Source organism: Mustela putorius, unplaced genomic scaffold, assembly GCF_011764305.1.
Source record: "Mustela putorius furo isolate JIRA1106 unplaced genomic scaffold, ASM1176430v1.1 tig00004039_pilon_pilon_pilon, whole genome shotgun sequence".
NCBI lineage: Eukaryota > Metazoa > Chordata > Mammalia > Carnivora > Mustelidae > Mustela > Mustela putorius.
In genome coordinates, this window is record NW_025422174.1 from 3,958,553 (window position 1) to 3,984,873 (window position 26,321).

Genomic DNA, 26,321 nt, shown 5'->3' on the forward strand with positions numbered 1-26,321 from the left:
TTGGCCGTTGTCAGCCAATTTGTAAGCCTGGCTCAGAAAAGTATCCAATCTCCTGAATCTGGAATTGAGAAACCGAAACAGCTGAATGAAGGTCAGGTGGGTAGCCAGTATGATTCGTGGGTACACAGAAGTTATTATCAAGTACAAACAAAATGTAAACATTAGAAGCTGGTTGGCAGAGAAAGGAAAATGAAGCAGAGATACAGGGAGAAGACAGCAATCCCCTGCCATCCATTAGAGAGGGAGAATCTTAGTTCTCTGTTCTAAGTTCAGTAAAACTGGCTCTCCTTTGGTTCTTTGGGTTCCTAAGATTTTTCATGTATTCTGTAGTAGACCTTGCCATTAACCTATCCACATTGCCTTCTCCTTTTGTCCCCCCTGAATAACACAACTCTGATTTTGTTTGGGGGACAATATGCCCATTAAATGTACTTGCCTCCCCAAACCCCCTTGTAGACAGATGGTCATGCAAATTGGTCTGACCAATGAAATATAAGAGGTAGTCTATCACTAGTGCCTCTAGGAAAAAAATTTTATTTAAAAAAAAAAGAAGTCTCAACTGATATGTAACTTTTACCCTTCCTTCCTGCCTAGAGATCAGGCATGATACCTAAGGAACAGTAAACCCCATGTGGCCAAGAGAGCAAAAGCTACATGCTGAATGTGGTGAAACAGATAGCTAGAGAGAGCTTAAATTCCTTACTGTTTCCTTAAATAGCTGTATCATCCTTGAACTGCCTATCTCTAGAGTCTCGATATTTAAGAAATATGCAACTCCTGTTATCCCTTACTTATTCTTGGATTTCTGCATGCAATTCTTGCTGATAAACTCTCTGGCACAAGCTTGAGTAGATCACCATTCCTTGTACCCACAATAGCCACTACTGACAAAATAAAACATCAGATAGAAGTTTCTCCACCTAGCTGCCAACTTATCTACAAAATGTATGTATCCACATCATCCTTTCCTTGACCAAGAAGGAAGCCCTACTTGCTAACAGGTCCTCACACACTCCAGACCCTGTGTCTTCTCCACAAGAGTCCCACTCTGTCAGTGCACCTGGGTGCCTCGGTTGGTTAAGCATCCGACTCCTGATTTCAGGTCAGGTCATGATCTCAGGCTTGTGAGATTGAGCCCTGAGACAGGCTCGGTGCTGAGAGTGAAGCCTTCTTAAAATCCTCTCTGTCCGTCTCCCTCTGTCCCTCCCTTTTATTCCCTCTCTCTCAAAACAAAACAAAACAAAACAACAACAACAAAAACAAAAAAACTTCCTCTGTCATATACCACCCCCCTCCTTACCTCAAATGTCCCTCTCTGCTCTGGCCCCTGTCTTCCAGTATTAAGCCTGGACAACTCTCTCCCATTTAAAATAAATCCTGGTACCCTCAATCTCATCTCTCCTTGCCCACGCCCTGTATTTCTTGTCTTCTTTAAGGCTCTATCAGGAATTATCTTTGCTCTCAACTCCTGTGTTATTCCCTCTCATTCACTTCCCAAAAGCAAGTCCATCCCCACCACTTCACTGAAAAACGCTTTTCTAAAAACAGAAGTATAATTGATGTACAAAAAAACTGCACATATTTAACGTATACAGTCTGATGGGTTTGGACATATGTATACACCCACGAAGCCATCCCCACAATTGAGGCAATAGACATATTTGTCACCCCCAAGAGTTTCCTTATGTCCCTTTGTTCATTTTTGTCTTTTGTTCTTGTTTTGTGTATGGGGGGGTGGCGGTAAGAGAACTGCACATGAGCTCAACACTCTTAGCAAATTTTTAAGTGCACCATATAATATTGCTGACTCTAGGCACTATGCAACATAATAGCTCTCTGGAACTAATTCAGCTTGCATTTAAAGAAAACTCTTGAGGTCTCCAAGGGCAGAACACATTCTACACCCCAGCCACCTAACTTACTTGTTGTTTACATAGATGTCACACCATCTCTCACCCCCAGGCCTTGGCACAGACCCTTCCTGGGAAGCAATGCTCACTCCATTCCCTGTCTCACCCCACATTTACTGGGCTGTCTTGTCTATGATTTTAATGTCTCGACTCAGACATCACATTTTCCTAGAAGCCCTTCCTAAAACACCTTCATCCCTTTGTTCCCAATTAAGTTCTCTGGGCCTCGGTTCCCTCAACTATAGAATGGGGATATGAATAGTACCTACCCTAGAGAATGTTGTGAAAATTATATGAGCTAGTATCTATAAATGTCTAGGACCATTGACTTGCACAAAACAAGCTTTATGTAAGTGTTTATTCACTGAGAAAATTGACAGCTCACTTGTTGAAATTACTCTTGTTCCACAATTACCACACCGTATGGAAGCTGCCTGTTTGTCTTGCTTTTCTAGACCAGTGGTACCCAAATCTGCCTTTACAAGGGAACCCCTGGGGAAGCTTTAAAAACATTCTGATCCCCAGGCCCCTGGGTGGCTCAGTTGGTTAAGCAACTGCCTTCAGCTCAGGTCCTGATCCTGGAGTCCCAGGGTTGAGTCCCGCAACCGGGCTCCTTGCTCAGCAGGGAGTGCGCTTCTCCTTCTCACCCTCTCCCCTCTCATGTTCTCTCTCTCTCAAGTAATTAAATAAACAAATCTTTAAAAACAACAACAATTTAAAAAAAAAACATTCTGATCCCTAAACCATATCCAGACCAATTAAGTCTCTGCAAAGATGATGCTAGTCATAAATACAAATATATATATCTTTTTTATTCTATTATTTATTTATTTATTTATTTATTTATTTATTTATTTTTGAGAGAGAGAGAGAGAGTGAGTGAGCATAAGCCAGTGGGGCAGGGTGTGGTACGGGGGAGGAAAGCCAGAGAGAGAGAGAGGAAGAGAATCTTAAGCAGACTCCTAGCAAAGTCCATGCAGAGCTTGATCTCATGATGCTGAGATCATGACCTGGGCTAAAATCAAGACTTGGATGCTTAACTGACTGAGCTACTCAGGTGCCCTCTCATAAGTATTTTTAGCACACACACACACACACACACACAACTATTGTGTGACCAAGGGAAACCCACACAACTCTAAACCCATTGATTCTAATCCCTAGCTGCACAATAAATCATCTAAAGAGTTTTTTAAAAGTGCTGACACCGAGCCGTACTGCAGACCACACTCAGAATTTCTGGAGGTGAGGTTAGACATCAGCATTTAATTAGAAAGCCCATGCATGATACACACCAAGGTATAAGAACCAAGGATTGGTAAACTGCAGCTCACAGGCCAACTTCTGTCCACCTTCTATTTTTATAGAGAAAGATTTACTGAGACGCAGCCACTCTCACTCATTTACATATGCCTATGGCTGCTTCCATACTACAAAGGCAGAGTTGTACAGAAACTCTATGGCTCAAAAGCCCAGAATAGTTGCCCAAGACCTTTGTTTCAACATTATACCCATATTACCAAACTTGGTGTGGTTCAAGTTTTTTAAAAAAATGAGTTGTCCATGTTAATATCCACCCCCTTCTCCCCTCTAAACTAACTGTCAAGACTCTCTTTTTTTTTTTCTTTTTTTGCCTTAGCTTTATGGTTCTACACAGTAAATTCAGCAAGTCTTAGAGACGATGCCCTTCGTGGGATGTTTCACTAGCTCTAGGACACTTCATCAAAACAAAGCTCATTTTACTTTTCCACCAGTGAGTGGCTGCAAGCAAAGATTGCTTTCCACTTCTCCAATAAGCAGCAGTCCTCTGGGAGACTTGACATTCTCCATTTAATTACCAGTAACACAGTTAGATTATTTCCCCTGGGCGTGACCCCATCGCAGCTGGGAAAGCCACTCACACTAGCGGAGGGTAGGGTGTCCCTGCTACACTGCTGCCCACGCCCACCCTCAAAAACAGTAGAAATAGAGGGAACTTAACTCTCGGCCTTCCTCTTAGCTGCTCATATCATTTCATTTTCTCAAAAAAACAAAACAAAACAAACAAAAAATGTTTCAGCTCATTTGGCTCCAGGTTACCTCAAAAGCATGAGTCCTTTTTCAGCCTGTGGTTAGATACCAAAGAAACAGCTGCAAATTTAAAATAAGGTAGTGTACCTGCTTCAGGTCTTTCTAAACCTTGTCAAGAATGCAAGATCACAGTGAATTTGGGAGGAGATATAGAGCCTCTGGGCCACCGGGAAAGAAACTGGTGAGAATCATGGGATAGAACCTTCCAAGGCCCCATCCATGCCTCCTTGGAGGTTCAGCTGATGAAAAACAGCCCCTTTCACGGCAGGGGGTGATTTTATTTCTATTAATCTCCCTCAGCTGCCAGGGGACGCCACCCCTAGTTCTTGGGATGCTCTCACACCATCATTCAACTACCCACTCACTCTGGCCCCTTAGGAGGATTAGTTGTTACACAGCATAATTTAGTTTCTGCAAAATAGGACAAATTTTCTTTTGTCTGTCTGCGTAGCAGTGATCTGAGGGGGAAATTCAGGGAAACGTAGAATTGGATGATACTGCCAAAGTCTGTCAAATCCAGTTCCCCCTGTCCAGGTTCTATTACTCCAGAATCAGAGGATTTTAGGGCCATTGTTCGTTTTCTAAAGGAAGAAACTAAGTGACATAAGTCACTTATGTGACTATATTCCTAACAGCCTATGTGACATCTCCCCTTGTATAGCTAATAGGTTTATCATATCCAGCATGTCCAGTTTCTCACATTATCCCCACCCTCCTTCCTCTCCATGTAAACACGCAGCTCCACGTCCACCTACCCAGTTGCTGAAGTTGTGCACAACCTGAGGGTCATGCGTGATTTCTCTCTCCTCCAAGTCCCACATCCAGCCCATCAGTGAGGGTGGTCACCTCCGCCTCTCTAACCCTCTGTCCCTCCCCTAAACCATGATGCCATCTCCATTCACTTGGAACATTTAATGCTGCTAATACAAAAATCTCAGCTTCTACTCTTGATTCTCCTACAAAGTATTTTCCATTCAGCCTTCATAGTTCATCTTCTGAAATGCAAATCTCATCAAGACATTCTACTGCTTCAAGTCATCTAATGGATTCTCTTTCACTTAGAATAAAATTCAATCTCCTTTCCTTGGCCTCTTAGTCCTGTATGCAGAGATCAGGGTTTCTCAACCACGGACATTTGGGTTGGATAATTCTTTTGGCAGGGGCTGTCCTGTGCCCTGTAGGATGTTTGCATGCCAGCAGTTACCCCCACCCCAAATGGTGCCTCTACCTCTGGATCCAACTCACCAAACTCATCTGAAGCCACCTGCAACCTCCAATGGTTACCGTACCGATTCACCATGCTCTCTCCCCAATGTCCCGCTTTCAGCCTTGTTCCCAAATTTACATTTGCTGCTCCTCTGCCTGAAAGGTCCTTCTCCCAGATCTGCACATGACCACCTCCCTCCCATCAACCAGGGCTCAATTCAAGTCTCCCCCTCCTCAGAAAGACCTTCCCAACCATCCTGCCTAAGCAGCCCACCCTCCCCTGCCAACCTATCCTTTGTTCTCTACCATTGCTCAGTTTATTTCCTTCATAGCACCAATTAGTACCTGAAATTATCCTGTTCATTTATTTGCTTCTATCCATGGGCCTGTTCTGGACTATAAACTCTAGGAGATTCATCTACCTGCTCTTTTCTGCTTCTCCAGTACCTACCTAGGGATTACATACAGTAGGCATTCATTAAGTCATTGTTGAAGGACTCAGTAAATGGATCAGTATGACTAGAACTCTTGTCTGCTATGGCTTTATACAGGAGTCCCACCAAGGCCCCAGTACAACTGGATCCATTTTAAGAGAGTGATGACCTATCATGAGAATACAGGCTTTCTGAGTTCAAATCCCAGATCTGTGATTCATCAGCCGCGTGACCCTGGGCAAGCTGATTCATTCTCTCACCCTCTTTTTTCTTGTCCATAAAATGGGAATAAGAATGGTCACTTCCTCCTAGAATGTTGCAGAGATTAAGTGAGATATAAATGCAAAACACACAGTGGTATTTTATATTTAAACATAAAAACAGTAAGTTCTATGTGTTTGGGGTTTGTTGATATATTGTTTCACTGATCAAGAACTTTTCAGGAAAAGATGACAACCACTGCAAGAGGCAAAAGTCCAGTGTCTCCTCATCCATCTACCCCGAGAGGAGAAACAGTCCCACAGAACTTTCTATCAGGGACTTTTTCTCCTAAGAGCTATTTCCCTCCAGTTCAAATAAATCTGATTTTATCTTGGGCCCAAGCAGCGAACTACATATGCAGTAGTAATTTTTAATAGCCCAGAACAATATAATTGCCACCCGTTAGCATTCTCTTCTCCAGGATAAATAATTCTAATGTCTCAAATACCTACTTGTTTTTCTCACTTTCTGATCTCTTACATTCATTGTTCTCAATTTGGGAAAAGATCTAAATGAAGAAAAAGGAGAGCTGCTATTGCCATAGCAACTGGAAAGGGACAGACAACCCCGTCAGGATGAAATAAGAAAAGGGGAGTTGTTTATGTTTTGTTTTTTCCATTTTTCTGATGGAAAACATTCCATTGCTTTGAAATGGAGACACGTGGCTGACACTGTCATTCTTACACGGTGCCTCCGGATTCTTCCCTCTCAAGCCCCTGATGGAAAGGGGGAACTGTCAGAGTCTGATGAGAGAAGGTGCTTGGTGACATCTCTATTGAAGAGCATCTCCCATTTTATCACTTTTAAGGCTGAGTTTTGTGTTCATCCAACATAGTACACAGCCTCTCTCCCTACTTTCTGTCTTGGTTTGCATTATAGTGGGGCACCTGCCTCCTCCTCAGCTAAACTGAAAAACTCTTAAAAGATCAAGAATAGTGTTTATTGCCTGTATTTGAAAAAAAAATTTTTTTAATCATACAATTAAAAAAACCTTATGCAATAACAATAATCTACATACATCCTCCCTTTGCATCACCCCTCATTCTATAGCACACACGTGTATGTGTATAGCACATACACATATACATTTTTGTTAACATCAACAGAATTTCACTATCTACACTGTGCTCAGAATTGCTTTATTCCCACATCAGCCTGCGGATATCAATATATTATTGCCCCTACCTCTTCTCATTTTGCCTAGTATTATCTTTTATCAATCCTTTATTTTCAGATTTTATATATATTTTTGCATTAGTTTATCACTTACAAATAATATGTAAATAATGTTTTTATTTTTTAATCCTGCTGTGAGGTGGCTTCATAGAATGATTAAAAGAGTTTTGGCATTAAGCAGCAAAAAAAGCTTGAGTTTGTATCTAGCTCCTATACTGGAAGCAAATGGCTTCATCTCTCTTAAAACTTCAGTTGTTCATCTCTAAGAAAAGAGTAAACGTAGAACCTACCTTTGCAGGATTTAGTGTTAGCTTTTTTTTTTTTTAAGATTTACTTATTTATTTTAGAAAGACAGTACACACATGAGTCAGGGGATGGGCAGAGGAAAAGGAAGAGATAATCTCAAGCAGACTACCCACTGAGTACAGAACCTGATGCAGATCACAACCTGAGCAGAAACCAAGAGTTGGATGCTTAACTGATTGAGCCACCCAGGTGCCCCAGTGTCAGCTTTTAATAAAAGCAGCTATCTAAAGTCTAAAATATGGTAAATACACACTAGATGGTGGCTATAGATTCTACCTTGTTATAGAGAAATTTAACTCATTTACATTTATTCTAAATACTAACACTTGAGTTTATTTTTGCTACCATATTTCAGGTTTTCTACGGTTGTCTTTCTTAATTTTTTTCCCCTTTCCTTCTTCTAACTTTTGTGGGATTCATGATTTCTTTGCTCAATTTTTCTAGTTGTTTCAGAGATATATAGATCGATCGATCGATCTATCTATCTATCTATCTATATGGAAAGGGGGAAAGATATAGATATCTATCTATATATCTCCAAACATATATAAAATACTTAGATACAAATTTAAATTGTTTTTCTCTCCATCGTGGTAGTTAATATCTATATTCTCCTTCTGTGACCCTTAGCTTTCACTTCTCTTCCCAGCTGCCCCTCCCACTCCCTGGGTTGAAAGCAATGGGGTTTTTATTCTAAACTGTTGCCCTATTTGCATTATGCATTAAATTCTTTACCCTTAACTATTTGTTGTGCTATTCCTGTGCTTTTTCAAGCCCCAGATCCTCCTTTTTCTTTGAATTTCCATTTTCATTTTTGCTGGAATACATTCTGAACTAATGCTTTCAGAGATGGTCTCTGAACAACACAATTCCTAGATATATGTAGAGATGACGATGCCTTTAATGTCCCCATACTTGACTAATAGTTTGAATAGAGAATTTCAAGTGCAACATAAGTTTCTGAGAATTTCTAATTCTATTTTTTTTTCTAGGATCCAGTGCTGATGTTGAGAAATCTGATGCTAATCTAATTCTCTTTTATTTCTTGGAAGCTTGTTCTTCCCTTCTGGAAGTTTTAAGAATGTTCTCCTCATTCTTGGAGTACTATAGTTGACCTCATGTGTACTGGTTAGTTGTTATTGTTGTTATGGATACTGTCCAGCACTCTATGCTTCCATCTTCAGCTCTAGGATATTTTCTTCTATTGCTTCTGTCATCATACTCTCCCTTTCATTCTCTTAACTTCTTTTGGAACATCTATATTAAGTGTGTAACTTAAAGTCCTATCTTCCCTGTCTCTTATGCTTTACACCTTGGATCCTTTATTCTATATTGTGGAAGAGTCTTCTATTTCTGTCTTCAACCCTCTTGTTGACTTGACTTTTGTTTTACAATCCTACTTTACATTTCTAGGCCCTCTAATTTCCCATTTTTCATAGTGGCTTTCTATGGTTGTGACAGACTCCTGGATCTCTCTGAGGAAGTGATACTAACACCAATCTTTTCTCCCTTCCCTCATTCATTCTTTCTTAGAAGTTATTTTTTGTGTTTGATGGGTTTGACAGCTCTCTTGTGATGTTGGTTTTTCTCAAATATTTAATGATTTTTTTTCCACTTTTATTTTGCCAATGAGGGTTTAGAAGGAAAATATTTGGCAGGTAGACCAGATTTCTTCAGCTCAAGTAAGATCTTTATTTACCTGGCAGCAAATCCAGGTTTTGATCCTAGAAGCTCTTCCACAGGTGATTTTGTAGGTTAGAGGTGGGGTGTACAGTCACACATGGAGGTGTGGCAGCCTTCACGGTGGTTCCCAGGATCCCTGCCTCCTGCCATTCGGGTCCTTTTATTACCCCATCCCATTGGGTGTGTGGTGACTGACTTGTATGCAATAGGATATGACAAGGTGATGGGTCCCAGGATCACATTACATAATGTAAGACTCTTTCAAGTTAGCAGACTTGAGAGTCTCCCTCCTCTCTCCATTACCGAGTTTGAAGAAACAAGCTGTCATAAATCCTATAACGATAAGGAAATGAATTCTGGCAACAACCTCAGGAAACCAGGAACAGAACCTTCCACATAGTCAGGCCTCTAATAAGAATGAAGTAATGGCTCACAGCTTGATTGCAGCCTTGCAAGACCCCAATCAGGTGATCCAGTTGGGCTAAGCCTAGAGGATTGACCCACAGAATCTGTGAGAAAATGTATGTTAAGCTGCTAAGTCTGTGATAGTTTGTTATGCAGCAATAGGTAACTAATAAAATTTTTGGCCTCTAGATGAAGGACTCCCTTCTCTTCTTAGGGATATTGGTTAATTGGGTGAGATATCCCATTTTTCTATCCCCAGCGCCCACTTGCAGAACTTCCTTCTAGGAAACACACACACACACACACACTGTAAAGAGGTACATTTTCAGTTCTATCCTGAAGTCGAAGCCTGGAATCAGTAGTTCCAAATCCCTTTTTGCTATAGAAAACCGTAAAACTAAAGCAGAGCAAAATAAAAATGAGTGGCCATTTTCATAGTTGAAAATAGATGCAAAATACCTAGATAAAATATTAGTGAATAGAATTCAACAAGACATAAAAATATAATAAATCACGAGCCAATAGGATTCATTTCAGAAATGCAAAGACAACTTAGTATTAAGAAGATTTAAGAAATTATTCATCAGAATCATCAGAGAGTTTAGTATATGATAAGGCAACATTTCAATTTAGTGGTAAAATTATAAATTATTAAATAAATGGTATAAAGACTGCTGGCTATCCTTTTAAGTGAATGGTGCTCGATCATCTTCTCATTTGTTCTATTGTAACAAATCTCAAAAGGACAAAAAAATTTAAGTAAAAAAAAAATTACTTGAAACAAAGATGGATTTTAAAATAAATTTGGAATGGGAAATCTTTGCAACTGTGGCACAAAATCTAGAAGCCATAAAAGAAAAGATTAAATACAGACAAATAAACTGACCTCATAAAAAAAATTTTAATGTCTGCACAGCAAAAAATAAAAACTGGTACAGCTGATTATCTGTTTTGTGAGGAAAGAGAAGGGATCTGAGGTTTAAATATATGTAAACCCAGGGCGCCTGGGTGGCTCAGTGGGTTAAGCCGCTGCCTTCGGCTCAGGTCATGATCTCAGAGTCCTGGGATCGAGTCCCGCATCGGGCTCTCTGCTCAGCGGAGGGCCTGCTTCCCTCTCTCTCTCTCTGCCTGCCTCTCCATCTACTTGTGATTTCTCTCTGTCAAATAAATAAATAAAATATTAAAAAAAAAAAAAAATATATGTAAACCCAGTGAGCCAGGAGAGTGGCCTGGCCTGAAGGAGAGTGACTGATATATCAGATACAAGGTGGGTGGACATGTGGAAATGCCTAGGGGGTGGATATATTCCTGCCCACTACAGAACATCCACCAGAGACAAAGCACTATACACCTTGGGAGGCAAAATGCTACATCACTTGACATCAGTCAATATTTGTCATAAACCACCCCAGTCTTGGCACAGTGGGTACATCCGATAACTGATCTACAGGAGAACAAAAAGCTTCATTCCCCAACTGACGACAACTCTGAAGGGTCACTCATGCTTCAAAACTATCTGGAGGGTCAGTTGAGGTCTCTGCTGAGACTGCATCTTAGCTCAGCTTCTCCCTATGCCCAGTCCTGCCTTTCTCCTTTACTTCTGGACTTGCTGATTCCAATAACACGCTCTAATAAACCCCCCGCCTGAGTCTCCTTCCTGGGGAACCCAACGTACAGCATGCACAAACAACATTTGAGAGTGCGTATTTCCCACACCCTGGCCAGCAGTGGGATACATATCACTCTTAAGTCTTTCCCGTCTGATAGGTCAAAAGTATTATCTCTCTGTTGTTTAAATTTGGAGGAACAGAGACACTTTCATATCCCTTACTGTCATTGGCAGCATACACTGAAGCAACATTTTTCAGAGGGCAACTTGACAAAAACATAAAAACTGGAAATTAAATGCCCTTTCTAACTTGAGGTGTTTTACATTTTAAATTTATATTTTATATTTATATTTAATTTTTCATTTATATTTTGAGATAATTATAGTTTCACATGAAAGAATACAAAGAGATCCCATGTACTCTTTACCCAGTCTCCCCAGTGATAACATTTTGTAAAACTAGTGTTTAATGGGGTGCCTGGGTGGCTCAGTGGGTTAAAGCCTCTGCCTTCGACTCAGGTCATGATCTCCCGGTCCTGGGATCGAGCCCCGCATCGGGCTCTCTGCTCAGCAGGGAGCCTGCTTTCTTCTCTCTCTCTCTCTCTGCCTGCCTCTCTGCCTACTTGTGATCTCTGTCTGTCAAATAAATAAATAAAATCTTTGAAAATTATGGAGGGCACGTCTTGCATGGAGCCCTGGGTGTGGTGCATAAACAATGAATCCTGTTACGCTGAAAAGAAATGAAAAGATCTAGTGTAGGGGCGCCTGGGTGGCTCAGTGGGTTAAAACCTCTGCCTTCGGCTCAGGTCATGATCCCAGGGTCCTGGGATCGAGCCCCGCTTCAGGCCCTCTGCTTGGCAGGGAGTCTGCTTCCTCCTTTCTCTCTCTGCCTGCCTCTCTGCCTACTTGTGATCTCTGTCAAATAAATAAATAAAATCTTAAAAAAAAAAAAAAAGTGTATAATATCACAATTGGGATAATAGCATTGATACAATCCATTCATCTTTTTGAGATTCCCCATCTTACTTGTATTCATTTGCGTGTGTGTGCATATGTGTGTGTGTGTGTGTGTGTGTGTGTGTTTAGTCCTATAAAATTTCACATTTGGATTCACATATCCCCATTAGGATTCACCACAACAGTGAAGACACTGAACAGCTCCCACACCACCAGGATCATTCCTGCTGCCTTTAATGACCAGTCCTACATGACCCCAACTCTCCACCACCCAACCCTGCCCATCAATAATCTGCCTTCCACTTCTAAAACTCTGCCATTTAAAAATGTTATATATAAAGGGAATTAGAGAGTATGTGACCTTTTAGGATTGGCTTTTTTCACTCAGCATAATTCCATAGATTCTTCCCAATTTAGTGTGTACCAATAGTCTATTCCTTTTTATTGCTGAGGTGTATTCCATGGTTTGGAATGCAGAACAAGCCACAGTGCTTCACTATTCCTGTGGTGAAAGATATCTCGGCTGTTTTTAACCTAGCAATTCAAGATCTAGACATTTAACCCTCAAATACAGTGAAACAAAGGGAAAGAAGTGTTAACAATAGCAAAAAGAAAAAGAAAAAACACAAAAGGAAAAAAATCCAAAGTTCATCAGTAGGGACCTAGTTAAACAAACTGCATTAATTCACCTAATGTATATGTGCCCCTATAGAGATATTCCATATATATAATTGAGTTACAGAAGAGTAAACAGAATATGCTCCATATGTGGTTTAGGGGTTTGGTTTTTTTTTTTTTAAGTGTTACTGACAGCCAAGGGAGCAAAGAGAACAATGTTTTCATGTTTCAGTTAATACCATGCTATAATTCTATATTCCTGTCCAGTATTTATCTTCTTATATTTCCTCATGTTATACTGGGTAGACCCTCACTAGAATTGTAATGACTGGTAGTTAAAGCAAACATCCAATGTGTTTCTTCTTACTTTAATGACAACATTGCTAAAGATTCACCATTAAGTATAATATTTGCTGTATATTAGCATAGGGAATATAGTCAATGGTATTGTAATAACATTGGTTGGTGACAGATGGTAGCTACACAGCATAACGTACAGATTGTCAAATCACCATGTTGTACACTTGAAATTAATATAACATTGCATGTCAATTACACTTCAATAAAAAAAATTGCTGTATATTTATGGTAGATACCCTTTGTATCTATTTCTTGAGTTTTTAATCCTGAAAGGGATGCTGCATTTTAGCAAATGTCTTCCCAGGACCTACTGAATTCTTCCCCCTTCGATCCCTAAATACAGTAAGGTACATTGATATTTCCATTGATTTCCCAACTTGAATTTCTCAGATAAATTTTACTTGATCAAGATGTATTATTCTTTTGATACATCACTAGATTCAGTTATCTGGTATTATTTAGAGTTTGGGCCTCTACATTCATAAGTGAGATTGGCCTGTAATTGTAGTTTCTTGCCTTGAAATCAGAAATCAACTAGCCTTATAAAGGAAGACGGGTGGGGCCCCATGTTCTCCTGCACTCTGAAATGTAAGATGGGAGGGAGCTCTTCTCTGAGATTCCATAGAGCTTGCCTATACAACTGCAAAAGGCTTGTGTCCTGGGTGATAAGGAGGGCAGATTGACAGATGGGTCTTTAACTACTTGTTTTTTGTTAAGTATTTCCTATTGGCTTTCTTGGACCAATTTTTGGTGATTTATATTTTCCTTGACCTCTCTGTCCGTTTTATCTAGGTTTTCAAATGGTTTGGTATAGAAAGTTAGATAGTTGGGTCCTATCACTCATATATTTATTACGTGAATACAACTATACATGCTCTATTACATTTTTTAAATCTTTTTAAAGAAAAGAAGAGGGGGAAAAGGGGAGGCTAACAATTCAAACGATGTGGATAATTCCTTCTGTTATTCCAATTAAAGAAGTTGTGTCTCATATGAGCAAGATATGAATCTGCTATTCACGCAGTCAGCCTGTTTCAATATTAGAGTATCTCACCACTCCAAGTGTAATTCAATCGTTTAAAGATATGTTTCATAGAAGTCGGTCATGAATCATAAATATAGTGATGGAATTCAAAGCTGAAGAAAAATCACTGGATTTTTGGGGCGCCTGGGTGGCTCAGTGGGTTAAGCCGCTGCCTTCGGCTCGGGTCATGATCTCAGGGTCCTGGGATCAAGTCCCGCATCGGGCTCTCTGCTCGGCAGGGAGCCTGCTTCCCTCTCTCTCTCTCTCTGCCTGCCTCTCCATCTACTTGTGATTTCTTCTGTCAAATAAATAAATAAATAAATAATCTTTAAAAAAAAATCACTGGATTTTTGCAAGAGCATATCTATCTCCAACATTAGCCCAACTTACAGAAGAATTTCACTGGCAGTTTTCATTATTTGCAGTTCCTACCTCACCCTCTGACTTCAGCTAAGATGCTACACAAAGAAGTCCTCTAATTTTAAAAATCTCCTTTGCCTATTATGCCTCTCTCTTGTCATGCATAATACCATGCGTGTCTCCTCTCTTTGCCTTGATCACCCTTGCCCAGAGTTTGTGTGTTTTTATCATTCTTTCAAACACTCCAGCTTTGGGTTTTATTGATTGTCTCAACTATTGGTTTTTTTGTGGTTTGTTTCATTTATCTCTGCTTATATTTTTATTAACTTGATTCATCTATTTTTTTCAGGTTTTTTCATTTTTTTTTTTTCTTGTCCACTGTTGCTGGAGTGTAGTTTGGAAATTCATCAGTCCTTAAAAAAAAAAAAAAGTACACCCATTCTGACCCAGCAATTTCACATCTCTGAATCTACACTAGAAAAGGAGTCGCACATTTGTCCAAAGACGCTATATAAACATTTTCTTTTCACCTTATTGTTTATAAAAAAGGGGAAAACCTAAAAGTACACCAATATGAATATAACTTATGATCCTATGCTATACTGAAATAGAATAGTATATATCAGATAAAAAGAGAAAAGTAGAGCTCCACAAATGCTGCTTTATCTCCTTTTCTCTCCAAGTAGCTAGCTAGTTGTCTTTAAGCCACTTACTGAACAGTTTTTCTCCAACCACTTGGATATGCTACCCTTGTAACATACTAAATCCTCATCTGTTCTTGGATCTGTATTTCCATACTTTATTTCATGCCATTGAGCTATCAGTCTACCCCCACTGTCTATATTCTGCTGTTATAAATTTTGTTGTTTTATAATGTAATTTTTTTTATAATGTAATTTAATATATAATGGAGCAGGTTATTTCTCATTCTTCTTCTTCTAGAGAATGTTCCTGGTAATTGCTGCAAGTTCTAAGGGGGGAAAAAATACTATTGAAATTTTGATTGAAATTGCATTGAATTTATGGATTTATTTAGTGAAAATTGACATCTCTACAATTTTGAGTCTTCCTATTGAAGTGTAAGGCTTGACACTCCATTGATTCAAATCTTCTTTTATGGCCCTCAATAGAGGTTTATAGTTTTATTCATACAGATCCTTCACATTGCTTGTTAAGTTTATCCCTAGATATTTATGACTACTGTCTCACAAGAATGTGGAATTCAGTATTTCCAAAACTGAACTTTTAATCTGTCTCCTCAAATCTGTTCCTTTGCCGGATCCTCCCCAGTGCAATTAGGACACCTGTGTTCACCTGGTGCAATCACCAGGAATCTGAGTCATTCCTGAGTTTTCCTTCAACCTCACGTCCAAGTCACATTCAAATCTAACCATACTTCTTTCTATAAAATAGATCTCCATCCTTTTCATCTACACTATCACTCTTCTTCCCTAAGCCAAGCCACCATCTTAACTTACTGCAATAACTTGATAACTATTTTATGTCCTCTTTTCTTCTGCTCTTTACACAGCAACATCTTTTTAAAAATAATTCATTTATTTTAGAGACAAAGGGGGAGGGAGAGAGAGAGCATAGGGGGGGGGGGCAAACAGAGAGGAAGAGAGAACCCCAAGTGGACTCTTTGCTGAGTGTGGAGCCCAACATGGGGCTCAGTCTCCCAACCCCGAGAGCACAAGATGAGCCAAATCCGAGAGTCAGGTGTTCAACCAACTGAGCCACCCGGGCACTCAAGTGGCATCTTTTTTAAAAGCCAAATTGACCACATCGCTCTCATGCTTAAAAGCCTCCAATGGCTTTGCACTGCATTTAGATGCAATTCAATATCTTTAATAAGGGCAATAAAGCCCTAAATTATCTGTCCCTTATCTATCAGTCACTTCAACCTTATATCCCACCACTATCCTTCTCATTCATGACACCCAGAGTAGATGGTGGAGCTATCACAGTTCTTCGAATTACTGTGGTCAATTAAATTATTGATTCTATTTCATTTTTCTCCATGTAATAGAATTATACATCTCGGTCTCTGATCTTGGACTTGGCCATGTGATTTGCTTTGGCCAACAGGATGTAAGTTAACAGTGCAAATAGAGACTGTGAATGGACAGACATGGTTTGGCTTGGATTTCTGCCACCTGGCAGGAGAGCACTCTGATTAGCTGCTGGTCCCAATAGAGAGATGAGTGCAACAGACCTGAGCCTACCCTGTTTGCCAAACCAGCCCTCACCAACAGTGAACACTGTTGAGCAGAACAATAGATATTTATTGTTTTAGGCCACTAAGATTTGGGGATTGTTTGTTACACAGCATTCATCACAGCAATAGTTTATTAATGCACTAGTTCTTTCCTACCTCAGGAACTTTGTTGAACGTATGCATGCTTCTCTAGACTGTGAATTTTATAAAGATTAAATCTGTGTCTGTTCTATGTACCTCTGTATAGCTGGGGCCCAGCATAATACTCATTATATGGTAGTAGCTAAATAAGTTTTCATGAGAAAAGTTATTGATATAGTAAATACTACCTTTGATTCTATTAAACTCTGTAATAGAGTTTAATAGTTGTTCAGGTATATAATTGTTTTTATCTACTCTGTTATCGGTCATTTCACTAAGCTCTTTTTTTTTAAAATAAAGATTTTATTTATTTATTTGACAGAGAGAGATCACAAGTAGACAGAGAGGCGGGCAGAGAGAGGAGGAAGCAGGCTCCCTGCTGAGAAGAGAGCCCGATGCGGGACTCGATCCCAGGACCCTGAGATCATGACCTGAGCCGAAGGCAGCGGCTTAACCCACTGAGCCACCCCGGTGCCCTCACTAAGCTCCTATTGTTCCTAATTACTTTCCAATTCATTCTTTTGGGTTGTCTGTAACTAAAAGCATATCTATGATGCTAGTCTATTAAACTGTGGTACTGGGGCGCCTGGGTGGCTCAGTGGATTAAGCCGCTGCCTTCGGCTCAGGTCATGATCTCAGGATCCTGGGATCGAGTCCCGCATCGGGCTCTCTGCTCAGCAGGGAACCTGCTTCCCTCTATCTCCCTCTCTGCCTGCCTCTCTGTCTGCTTGTGATCTCTCTCTGTCAAATAAATAAAAATCTTAAAAAAAAAACAAAAAACTGTGGTACTGACAAACCATGCCTCTTGGTATTCACACTCTTGTGTAGCCCCTTGTTTGATTCTGCACTGGGCCTCTGACTTGCTTTTTTAATCAACAGACTGCAGTGCGAATAGCACTGTGAGCAAGAATTAAGGAAGCCCAGAAAGTTCTAGTTTTGTGCTTTTGTGGGTCTGGATCTACCCTGTAAGAAGTCTGGCTCCCCTCCTGGTGGGACCACATGGAAAGGCCATATAAAGAGAGAGGAGCGAGTACCACTCTGATTGGCATAATATGAACAAGTAATAAAATGGTTGTTGTCTTAAGCCAAAGAGCCTTGGGGTAATTTGCTACACATCAATACATAATTGAAACATCTGTAAATAACAAATTTGAAGAAAAAAATAAGAGAGAGAGACAAACAAGGAAACGGACTCTTAGCTACAGAGAACAAAATGATGGTTACCAGAGGGGAGGTACTAGGGTGATGGGTAAAATAGGTGATAGGAATTAAAGAGCGCACTTGTCCTGACGAGCACTAGGTATTATATGGAGGTGCTGAATCATTAAATTATATACCAGAAATGAATATAACACTGTATGTTAACTCAGTGGAATTTAAATAAAAACTTCAAAAAATAAAATAGATTTCAATTTAAAATCAACTTTTGTCCCCAATTAAAATTGTTATGCTACTTTATACTATTGTCTAAATGTGTTGACTGGGGGCATCTGTGTGGCTCAGCTGGTTAAACATCTGACTCTTGATTTCAGCTCTAGTCACGGGTTGTGGGATTGAGCCCCACATTGGGGAGTCTGCTTGAGATTCTCTCTTCCTCTTCCTCTGGCCCCTCCAACTCTGGGCCCTCTCACTCTCTCTCTCAAATGAATAACTAAATCTTTACTAAATAAATTTGATGGCCAATTCTTTGATCTCATTTTGTGATCCATCTGAAAAATAATATATCTTAATTTGCTGAGGAAAGTAAAATTTGGAGAAATGGCATCAAAATATTCAAATTGGTTATTTCCTAAGCATGCCATTTTATGAGGAGGGACTTCCAACTTCCATTATATTTTTCTGCTATTTCTAAATTTTATATATAGTGTTCATTGCTTATATACTAAAAAATTATTTAGTGGTGAATGTAGGTGTCATTTTATTCCTCAATTCATGTTTTACTGCTAATCAAAATGGGGTTTTTTTGCTGTGTATAAATGTGTGTGAATTTTACATATTTTGCCATGTTAGGTATATGTCCATTTTTGTAATGTAACCAAATGTTTAAAATCAGCATTGGACTTTGAAATTTATTAAATGTGATTTTGCATTTAACTAAATTAAATAGTCCCCCCCCTTGATTTATTAACATGGTAATTTACATAACCTAATATTGACTAATCCTTGCATTACTGATTCTTATGGTAAAAGAACATTCCTCTAAATGCAGTAGGGAGTCAGGCACAGGAGGATTCCATGAGGCAGGATTAGGGCTTGAGAGAGAAGCATATCAGTGTCCCCAGTCCCTTCCAGATGGCCCAATAGATAAGAAATCCCTGTGCCCAGAATGCAAGTACCTTCTGCATTATTTTTTAAAAGATGTTATTTACTTATTTGAAAGAGAAAGAACAACCAGTAGGGAGGGGGAGAGGGAGAGAGAGAGAGAGAGAAACAGACTCCTCACTGAGCAGAAGCCCAATGCAGGGCTTGATCCCAGGACCCAGAGATCATGACCTAAGCTGAAGGCAGATACTTAACTGACTGAATCACCTAGGAACCCCACCTTCTGCACTCTTTAAGGGAAACTCAGTTGTCCTACATATTCCCACACCAAATCCCCTGTGATCATAATCTTTCATTGCCTGAGCCACAGTGATTTTCACTTGTGCTGAAAGAACCACACTAATCAATCTAGATAACTAAATAGTTGAGGCAAACAGCATGAGAGGTAGAAGGCTGAATATAGGAGGAACTAACACCAAATGAAGTAAAGTTAACACAAGAATCAGAAAAGAACTGTGAAATAAGTATAGTTAATGTATGAAAGATATTTAAGTCAATATCACATTCTTAAATCAAAATGCGGCTGCCAACAATAAAAATAAGCAGAATTCTTGGAAATTTAAATAGTGGTTTGTTAAAATTAAAAACCTGGCATAAAAGCTGAATAGCAGGACAAACACATATGAAGACCAATTTAGGAATCTGGAAAATTGAAATAGTCTATTCTCCAGAAAGCAGCCCTAAAGTAAAAGTAAGGGTTTTTCTATACTTGATACAGTCTCCCTCCTTCCAATGTTGCTCTGGAAAATATGGATGCAATCTGATGACTGAGATGAGAGGAGAAGTCTGAACCAGGAAAAAGAGAAACAGACCCCCACTTTCTCCTTGCCCAATGTGGACTGCCAGCCCAAGCATGCCCTAGGAGCATGAAGACAGAGATTTCACTTTCTTTGTAAAAAATCTCTAAATTGAAATCTCTAAATTGAATTTGAAGTATTACATGGGATATATTTGCTAAATTAAGACTTTTCTATGGCTTGAGATGAGTGGAGACCTGATTAACAATGACCTTGAAAGTCATGGGGCTTCCCTGGGATTTCTCTCAGGGTTATGTAAAGGATTTGAACAGATAGTGGAAAACATAAACAAAATCATTACAAAGCTGTAATCACCAAGACAGCATGGTACTGGCACAAAAACAGACACACAGACCAGTGGAACAGAGTAGAGAGCCCAGATATGGACCCGCAATTCTATGGTCAAATAATCTTCAACAAAGCAGGTAAGAATATACTGTGGAAAAAAGACAGTCTTTTCAATAAATGGTGCTGGGAAAATTGGTCAGCTATGTATAGAAGAATGAAACTCAAGCGTTCTCTTACACCATTCACAAAGATAAACTCGAAATGGATAAAAGACCTCAGCGTGAGGCAGGAATCTATCAAAATCTTAGTGGAGAACATAAGCAGTAACCTCTTCAACATAGGCCACAGCAACTTCTTTCAAGACACATCTCCAAAGGCAAAGGAAACAAAAGCAAAAATGAACTTTTGGGCCTTCATCAAGATCAAAAGCTTCTGCACAGCAAAGGAAACAGTCAACAAACAAAGAGGTCACCCACACAATGGGAGAAGATATTCCCAAATGACACTACAGACAAAGGGCTGATATCCAAGATCTATAAAGAACTCCTCAAACTCAACACATACAAAACAGATAATCACGTCAAAAAATGGGGGAAAGACATGAACAGACACTTCTCCAAAGAAGACATAAAAATGGCTAACAGACACATGAAAAAATGTTCGTCATCATTAGCCATCAGGGAGATTCAAATCAAAACCACAATGAGATAACACCTTACACCAGTTAGAATGGCCAAAATTGACAAGACGGTAAACAACAAGTGCTGGAGAGGATGTGGAGAGAGGGGAACCCTCATACACTTTTGGTGGGAATGCAAGTTGGTGCAGCCACAGTAGAAAAGAGTGTGGAGATTCCTTAAGAAACTATGACCCTGCAATTGCACTACTGGGTATTTACCCCAAAGATACAGAGGTAGGGAAAAGAAGGGCCATCTCTACCCCAGTGTTCACAGCAGCAATGGCCACAGTTGACAAACTGTGGAAAAGCAGATGCCCTTCAACAGACGAATGGATAAAGAATATATACAATGGAGTATTATGCCTCCATCAGAAATGATGAATACCCAACTTTTGTATCAATATGGATGGGACTGGAGGAGATTATGCTTAGTGAAGTAAGTCAAGCAGAGAGAGTCAATTATCACACGGTTTCATTTACTTGTGGAGCATAAGGAATAACACGGAGGACTTTGGGTGGAGAGGAGAAGGGAACTGGGGGAAATCGGAGGAGGAGATGAACAATGAAAGACTGTGGACTCTGAGAAACAAACTGACAGTTTTGGAGGGGAGGGGGGTGGGGTGTTGGGTGGGCCTGGTGGTGGGTATTAAGGAGGGCACGTATTGCATGGAGCACTGGGTGTGGTGCATAAACAATGAATCTTGGAACCCTGAAAAAATTAAATTAAATTTTTAAAAAAGTAGATTTGGGAGGCCCCAAACCTCAGAGAGTTGGTCCCTCGCTCAAGGTAGGGGTCCCAGCAATTAGCATTTTAAACAAGGCCCTCCCCAAATGATTCTGATCAAGTTAACCTGCTTGCTACACATGAATAATCCTCTTCAAACCCACTGCTCAGCATACAATTGCTTTCCTCTGTGCCTTAATGTAAGCTTTTCATTTCTTGTAAAAGTCTCCACCTTTACTTCAACAGCCTCAAGTGCCATTTCTTTGCAAAGTCCTCTTGGACTCCCTTCTAAATTCCCATTTTCTTCCCTTCCTTGTAGGAAGGGAGGCACAGGTAGGAGGCACTTGTAGCCTCCCCCAAATTTTAGCATTCTGGTTAAAAGCACCGACTTTGGAATAAAACAGGGGTGCAGGTCCCAGCTTGACCACTTATTAGCTGTGCAACCTTCATCAAATTGCCTAAACTCCCGGGGCACCTGGGTGGCTCAGTGGGTTAAGCCTCTGCCTTTGGCTCGGGACATGATCTCAGGGTCCTAGGATCGAGTCCCGCATTGGGCTCTCTGCTCAGCAGGGAGCCTGCTTCCTCCTCTCTCTCTGCCTGCCTCTCTGCCTACTTGTGATCTCTCGCTGTCAAATAAATAAATAAAATCTTTAAAAAAAAAAAATAAATAAATAAAAAAATAAATTGCCGAAACTCCCTAAGCTTCATTTTGCTCACCTATAAAATGAGAACAGTGCAGGTGGAATGATATGGCATCTAGAATTTCCTTTTTTCATTATCTAGATATGAATAAATCAAGACAATTATCAGTTATAGGTTGTTAATGATGCAAGTTGGGTGACGAGTGCCTAGGGGTTCATTGTATCATTGTATCTATTTTGTGCATGCTTGAAATATCCATAATAAAAGAAAAACAATTTTAAAATATGAATGTCCCCATCAGAAAAAAACTATCTAATCAAAAGGAATTGTTGACATCCATGAAAAAGATAACAAGTAGGTCAATGATTTTAAATGTTTGGTCTTTCTAATAATTTTTTTTTAATATAAATGTGGTAAAGATGATCTCTTAAGTGACATTAAATGATAGTAAATAAAATAATGGATATAAAGTACCAATCCCAGTATCTACCACGTAATTTTCAATGATTTATTTAAATCTCTTCTATATATCAAGGCAACTTGTGTATACATGTTACCTCCCCTCCCAGAGCTACACTGTGAACAACTAAGAGAAAAAAGTGTTCCAGTCTTCAAAGTGCCCATAATGCCTAGTACATGCACTTGGCCCAAACTAGGTACTCAGTAAATATTTGTGGAATGGGAATTATTTATTTGACAAACACTTGCATGGCACAAACTGTGTGATTGGCACTATTCTAAGCACTTCACAAATATAAATCTGTTAATCAAGGACTAGCCCAACGAGGCCCTCTGTCTTAAAGATGAGAAGCCAGAAACAGCAAGATGAGTAATGTGTCCAGGATAATACAAGAGGAAGTGGCAGAGCTGAGATCTGAACTTGGACATACACTTGACAAGCACCAGCCCCCAGGCCTCATAATAGTTGTGCTGTTCTTTATGAATGTTGCCCTCACCCCACCCCCAGCTCCTGCTGTGGGAGCTGCAACCAGCCTGCCTTGTGAATGACAACAGTGATTCGGCTTCACTGAGTGGAGCCTTTGGGAAAGAATTTCTATCCAAGAATCCCTGAAATGGCAAATGCCAAAGCAGCAGCCAGGTAGGAGGATAGAGAGTCCCAAGAGCTACAACAAAGAGAACATTACAAACAATAAATCTAAAGGAGTCAGACGTGAGAATTGAGGTCAGGGTTGCAGAACAGGTTAAGAGTTGAAACTAGGGACAAGGAAGGGAGAAGAAAGCAAGTGCTGGGTAAAGAAACCAGAAAAGAAGGAGAAGGAAGAGGATGGAGAAGGAGTGGAGAGGGAAGAAAGGTGGGAAGGGGGGGAGGAGGAGGAGGAGGAAGTGGAGGAGGAGAAGAAGAAGGAGAAGGAGAAGAAGCAGCAGCCGCAGCAGAAGCAGCAGCAGCAGCAGGAGAAGGAGAAGAAGAAAATTAGAAGAAGAAGAACAACAACACGAGGAGAGAGGGAGAGAAATCAGCAAGGGCGGGATCATTTTCTTTTTTCAAGTGGGCTCCAGGCCCAGCATGGAGCCCAATGCAGGGCCTGAACCTCTGACTTCAAAATCAAGATCTGAGGTGAGATCAAGATTTGGACGCTTAACCAAGCCACCCAAGTGCCCCAAGCATATGACCGTGCACATATGCAGTATAGAGAGAAGAGCATATGGAGACAGCTCATATGACCCATGGGGGCCACTACACACAACTTCCCCCCAGAACCACCTTCAATGGCATCACTCTGGTGGCTTGAACTCAGCTATGGAGAGAATATTTACACCAGGGAAATTGGCAAACACTACAAATTAGAACTTTTTAAATTTTTTAGCAAATGCATTTTCCAGCACACCACTGGGTTTGTCCCAGGTGATCGGCTGGTCTCAACCATAAAAATTTTGAGTTGTCTTTTTTGACAGGCAGGTTCATTGTGTTTCAGTAGAACACATTTGTTCACATGGCCATGAAGAAAGACGAATGAATAAATGCATGCATGAGTGAATCTTCGCGAAGGGATTCCCAATAGGAACTGTTAAAGGAGAGCCATTATAAGCAATTTTGGTAATTGCAGCCTTTCAGATGGCAAATGAGAGAGGCATCCCTATGGACTGCAGTCAAGAACTCAAGCATCATTATTCAATCATAGACATCTTTCTGTGAAGCACAGTAAATAGACATTTCCAGGGGATTTCGCAACAAGCCAAGTTTTTGCAACATCCTTCCCCTTCCAGCAAGGAGAGTGCGCAGGTTCATGATGCGCATTTCTCTACCAAAAGAAACTCATGAACAAACGTGGATGGAACCACCCCAGCAGACCAAGGCTGTCCTGTTGCTCCAGGATCCCATATACAAGCAGGACACTGGCACATCTCACACCTCGGTGTCTCTCCACCGAAGCCATCTCAGCTGGCTCAATCAAGGCATGTGTTACTAATCTTTAACAGGAAGTATTAGTTTGGTACACATCTACACCAAGGTGGGATTACAAATCAGCTATGAGAGCTAATAACATACTTTCTGACTCTTAAATGATGTACAACCATGTTGTCAGTCCAGAAGTGTTGAAAAATGTAAACTGGAAAAATTCTAGGATACGCTTAAAAAAAAAAAAAAAGCCAAGCAACCTGCATTGATTCTTCAACTCATTTTGAACTTTGCAGATCCCTACTTAGAGAAGTCAATGTATAACCTAGCTAAATATTTTTAAGAGGTACTTTAGAAAGCTTGAGAAAATGTGACTGTTCCTTTAAGAAGATCTATTATCAGAGCAGCAAGGTAATAAAACAGCTGCAGCTAGAACCTGCAGTTGCAAGTTGAACTTGCAAGTTGCAAGTCCTGGCACCTAACAGGGGCTTGGTAAACACCTGGTGTTGAATAAAGGCAGTGGAGTTACAAGAAGAAAGGCACGAAGCTTACAGGAACATGCCATTTTTCTTTTTCCAGCTTATGCCAAGCTGCTGAAAAAGGAAACTTGATTAGTGAGGACTCAGTTGTCCTCCTTTCTAGGAAAGAAGTCTTAGAGAAGGCAAAGCAAGCAGGATGCTAGAGGCACTAATAGTAATTAAAAAATTAGGAAGTAAAAGAATCCCTTCTCACCAATGAATGAAAGCAGGGCCTCAGGGGCTTCTCAGGAAAGAGGAAGACATTCTTCTGTAAGGACTGTTGACTTTATAGATGCTCTGAAGTTCAAACCACACGAGCTAAGCATGATCTTGCATGATTTCAGGTTTTGAAACTTAGCCTCCTTTTGAGTCCTAGCAATACAATGAGGATTCAATGAAATTTGATGATGAGCAGTTGAACTGTAGAAAGAAAAATGCAGAATCATATAATGATGTTCCTGTTACTTAAAATTTGGCTTTCAAAAATATTTTAAGGGTTCATGTTTAGTCATTATTATTCATTTTATTTAGCATTTTTCTAGCAAATTGACCAGGTAGAGTTTGAGGTAGAGACCTAAGAGCTTCTGACCTACCCTCTTCTCTGAGAATTGCCTTTTCCCTTCTGGACCTCAGCCCGAGTGACTTCCCTAAGTGGTCCTGGTTCACAGTACAGCTGACTGGATCAGCGAAAATGCAGGCTCAGGCTGGGACAAATCTTTCTCTCCCTGGGGAATATGGAAAGTTGCTTGAATGCTGGACATGTAACTTGGGAGTTCAGGGTCATCCAAGGATTATAAAAGCAGGCAGAGCCAGTCTCTTGAAAAAGTCCAAAGTACATATACCGACCGGAAAATAGAGGTGGGAATATGCGACCTGAGAACAAGACAAGAACTAGTTTTGTGGGTTCTCAGTGACTTGACAGATTCTGCTCACCAACTTCCCAGGTTCTAACTGTTCACTTCTTTCTTATGTGAGATAGCCCAGCGTCCCTTCTAGTAAATTTTTAACTTAAGCCCTTTGAAAGTGGATTTTTGTCTCGGGCCACCTAGAGGAGCTGAAGTGAAGTATTCTTTGACACAGTATTGGCTCCAGGGGTAAACCTCATTTGGTCCAGCAGGATCCTCCTTCATCTCATGCCACTGGGTAGGTATAAAATCAGTTTGTCCCAGAGCAAGACAACTCCAAGATCCCAGTCTCAGATCTTCCACAATCGGGCATGTGAGTAGGAGCACATTATATAATGTCAAAGTGCCG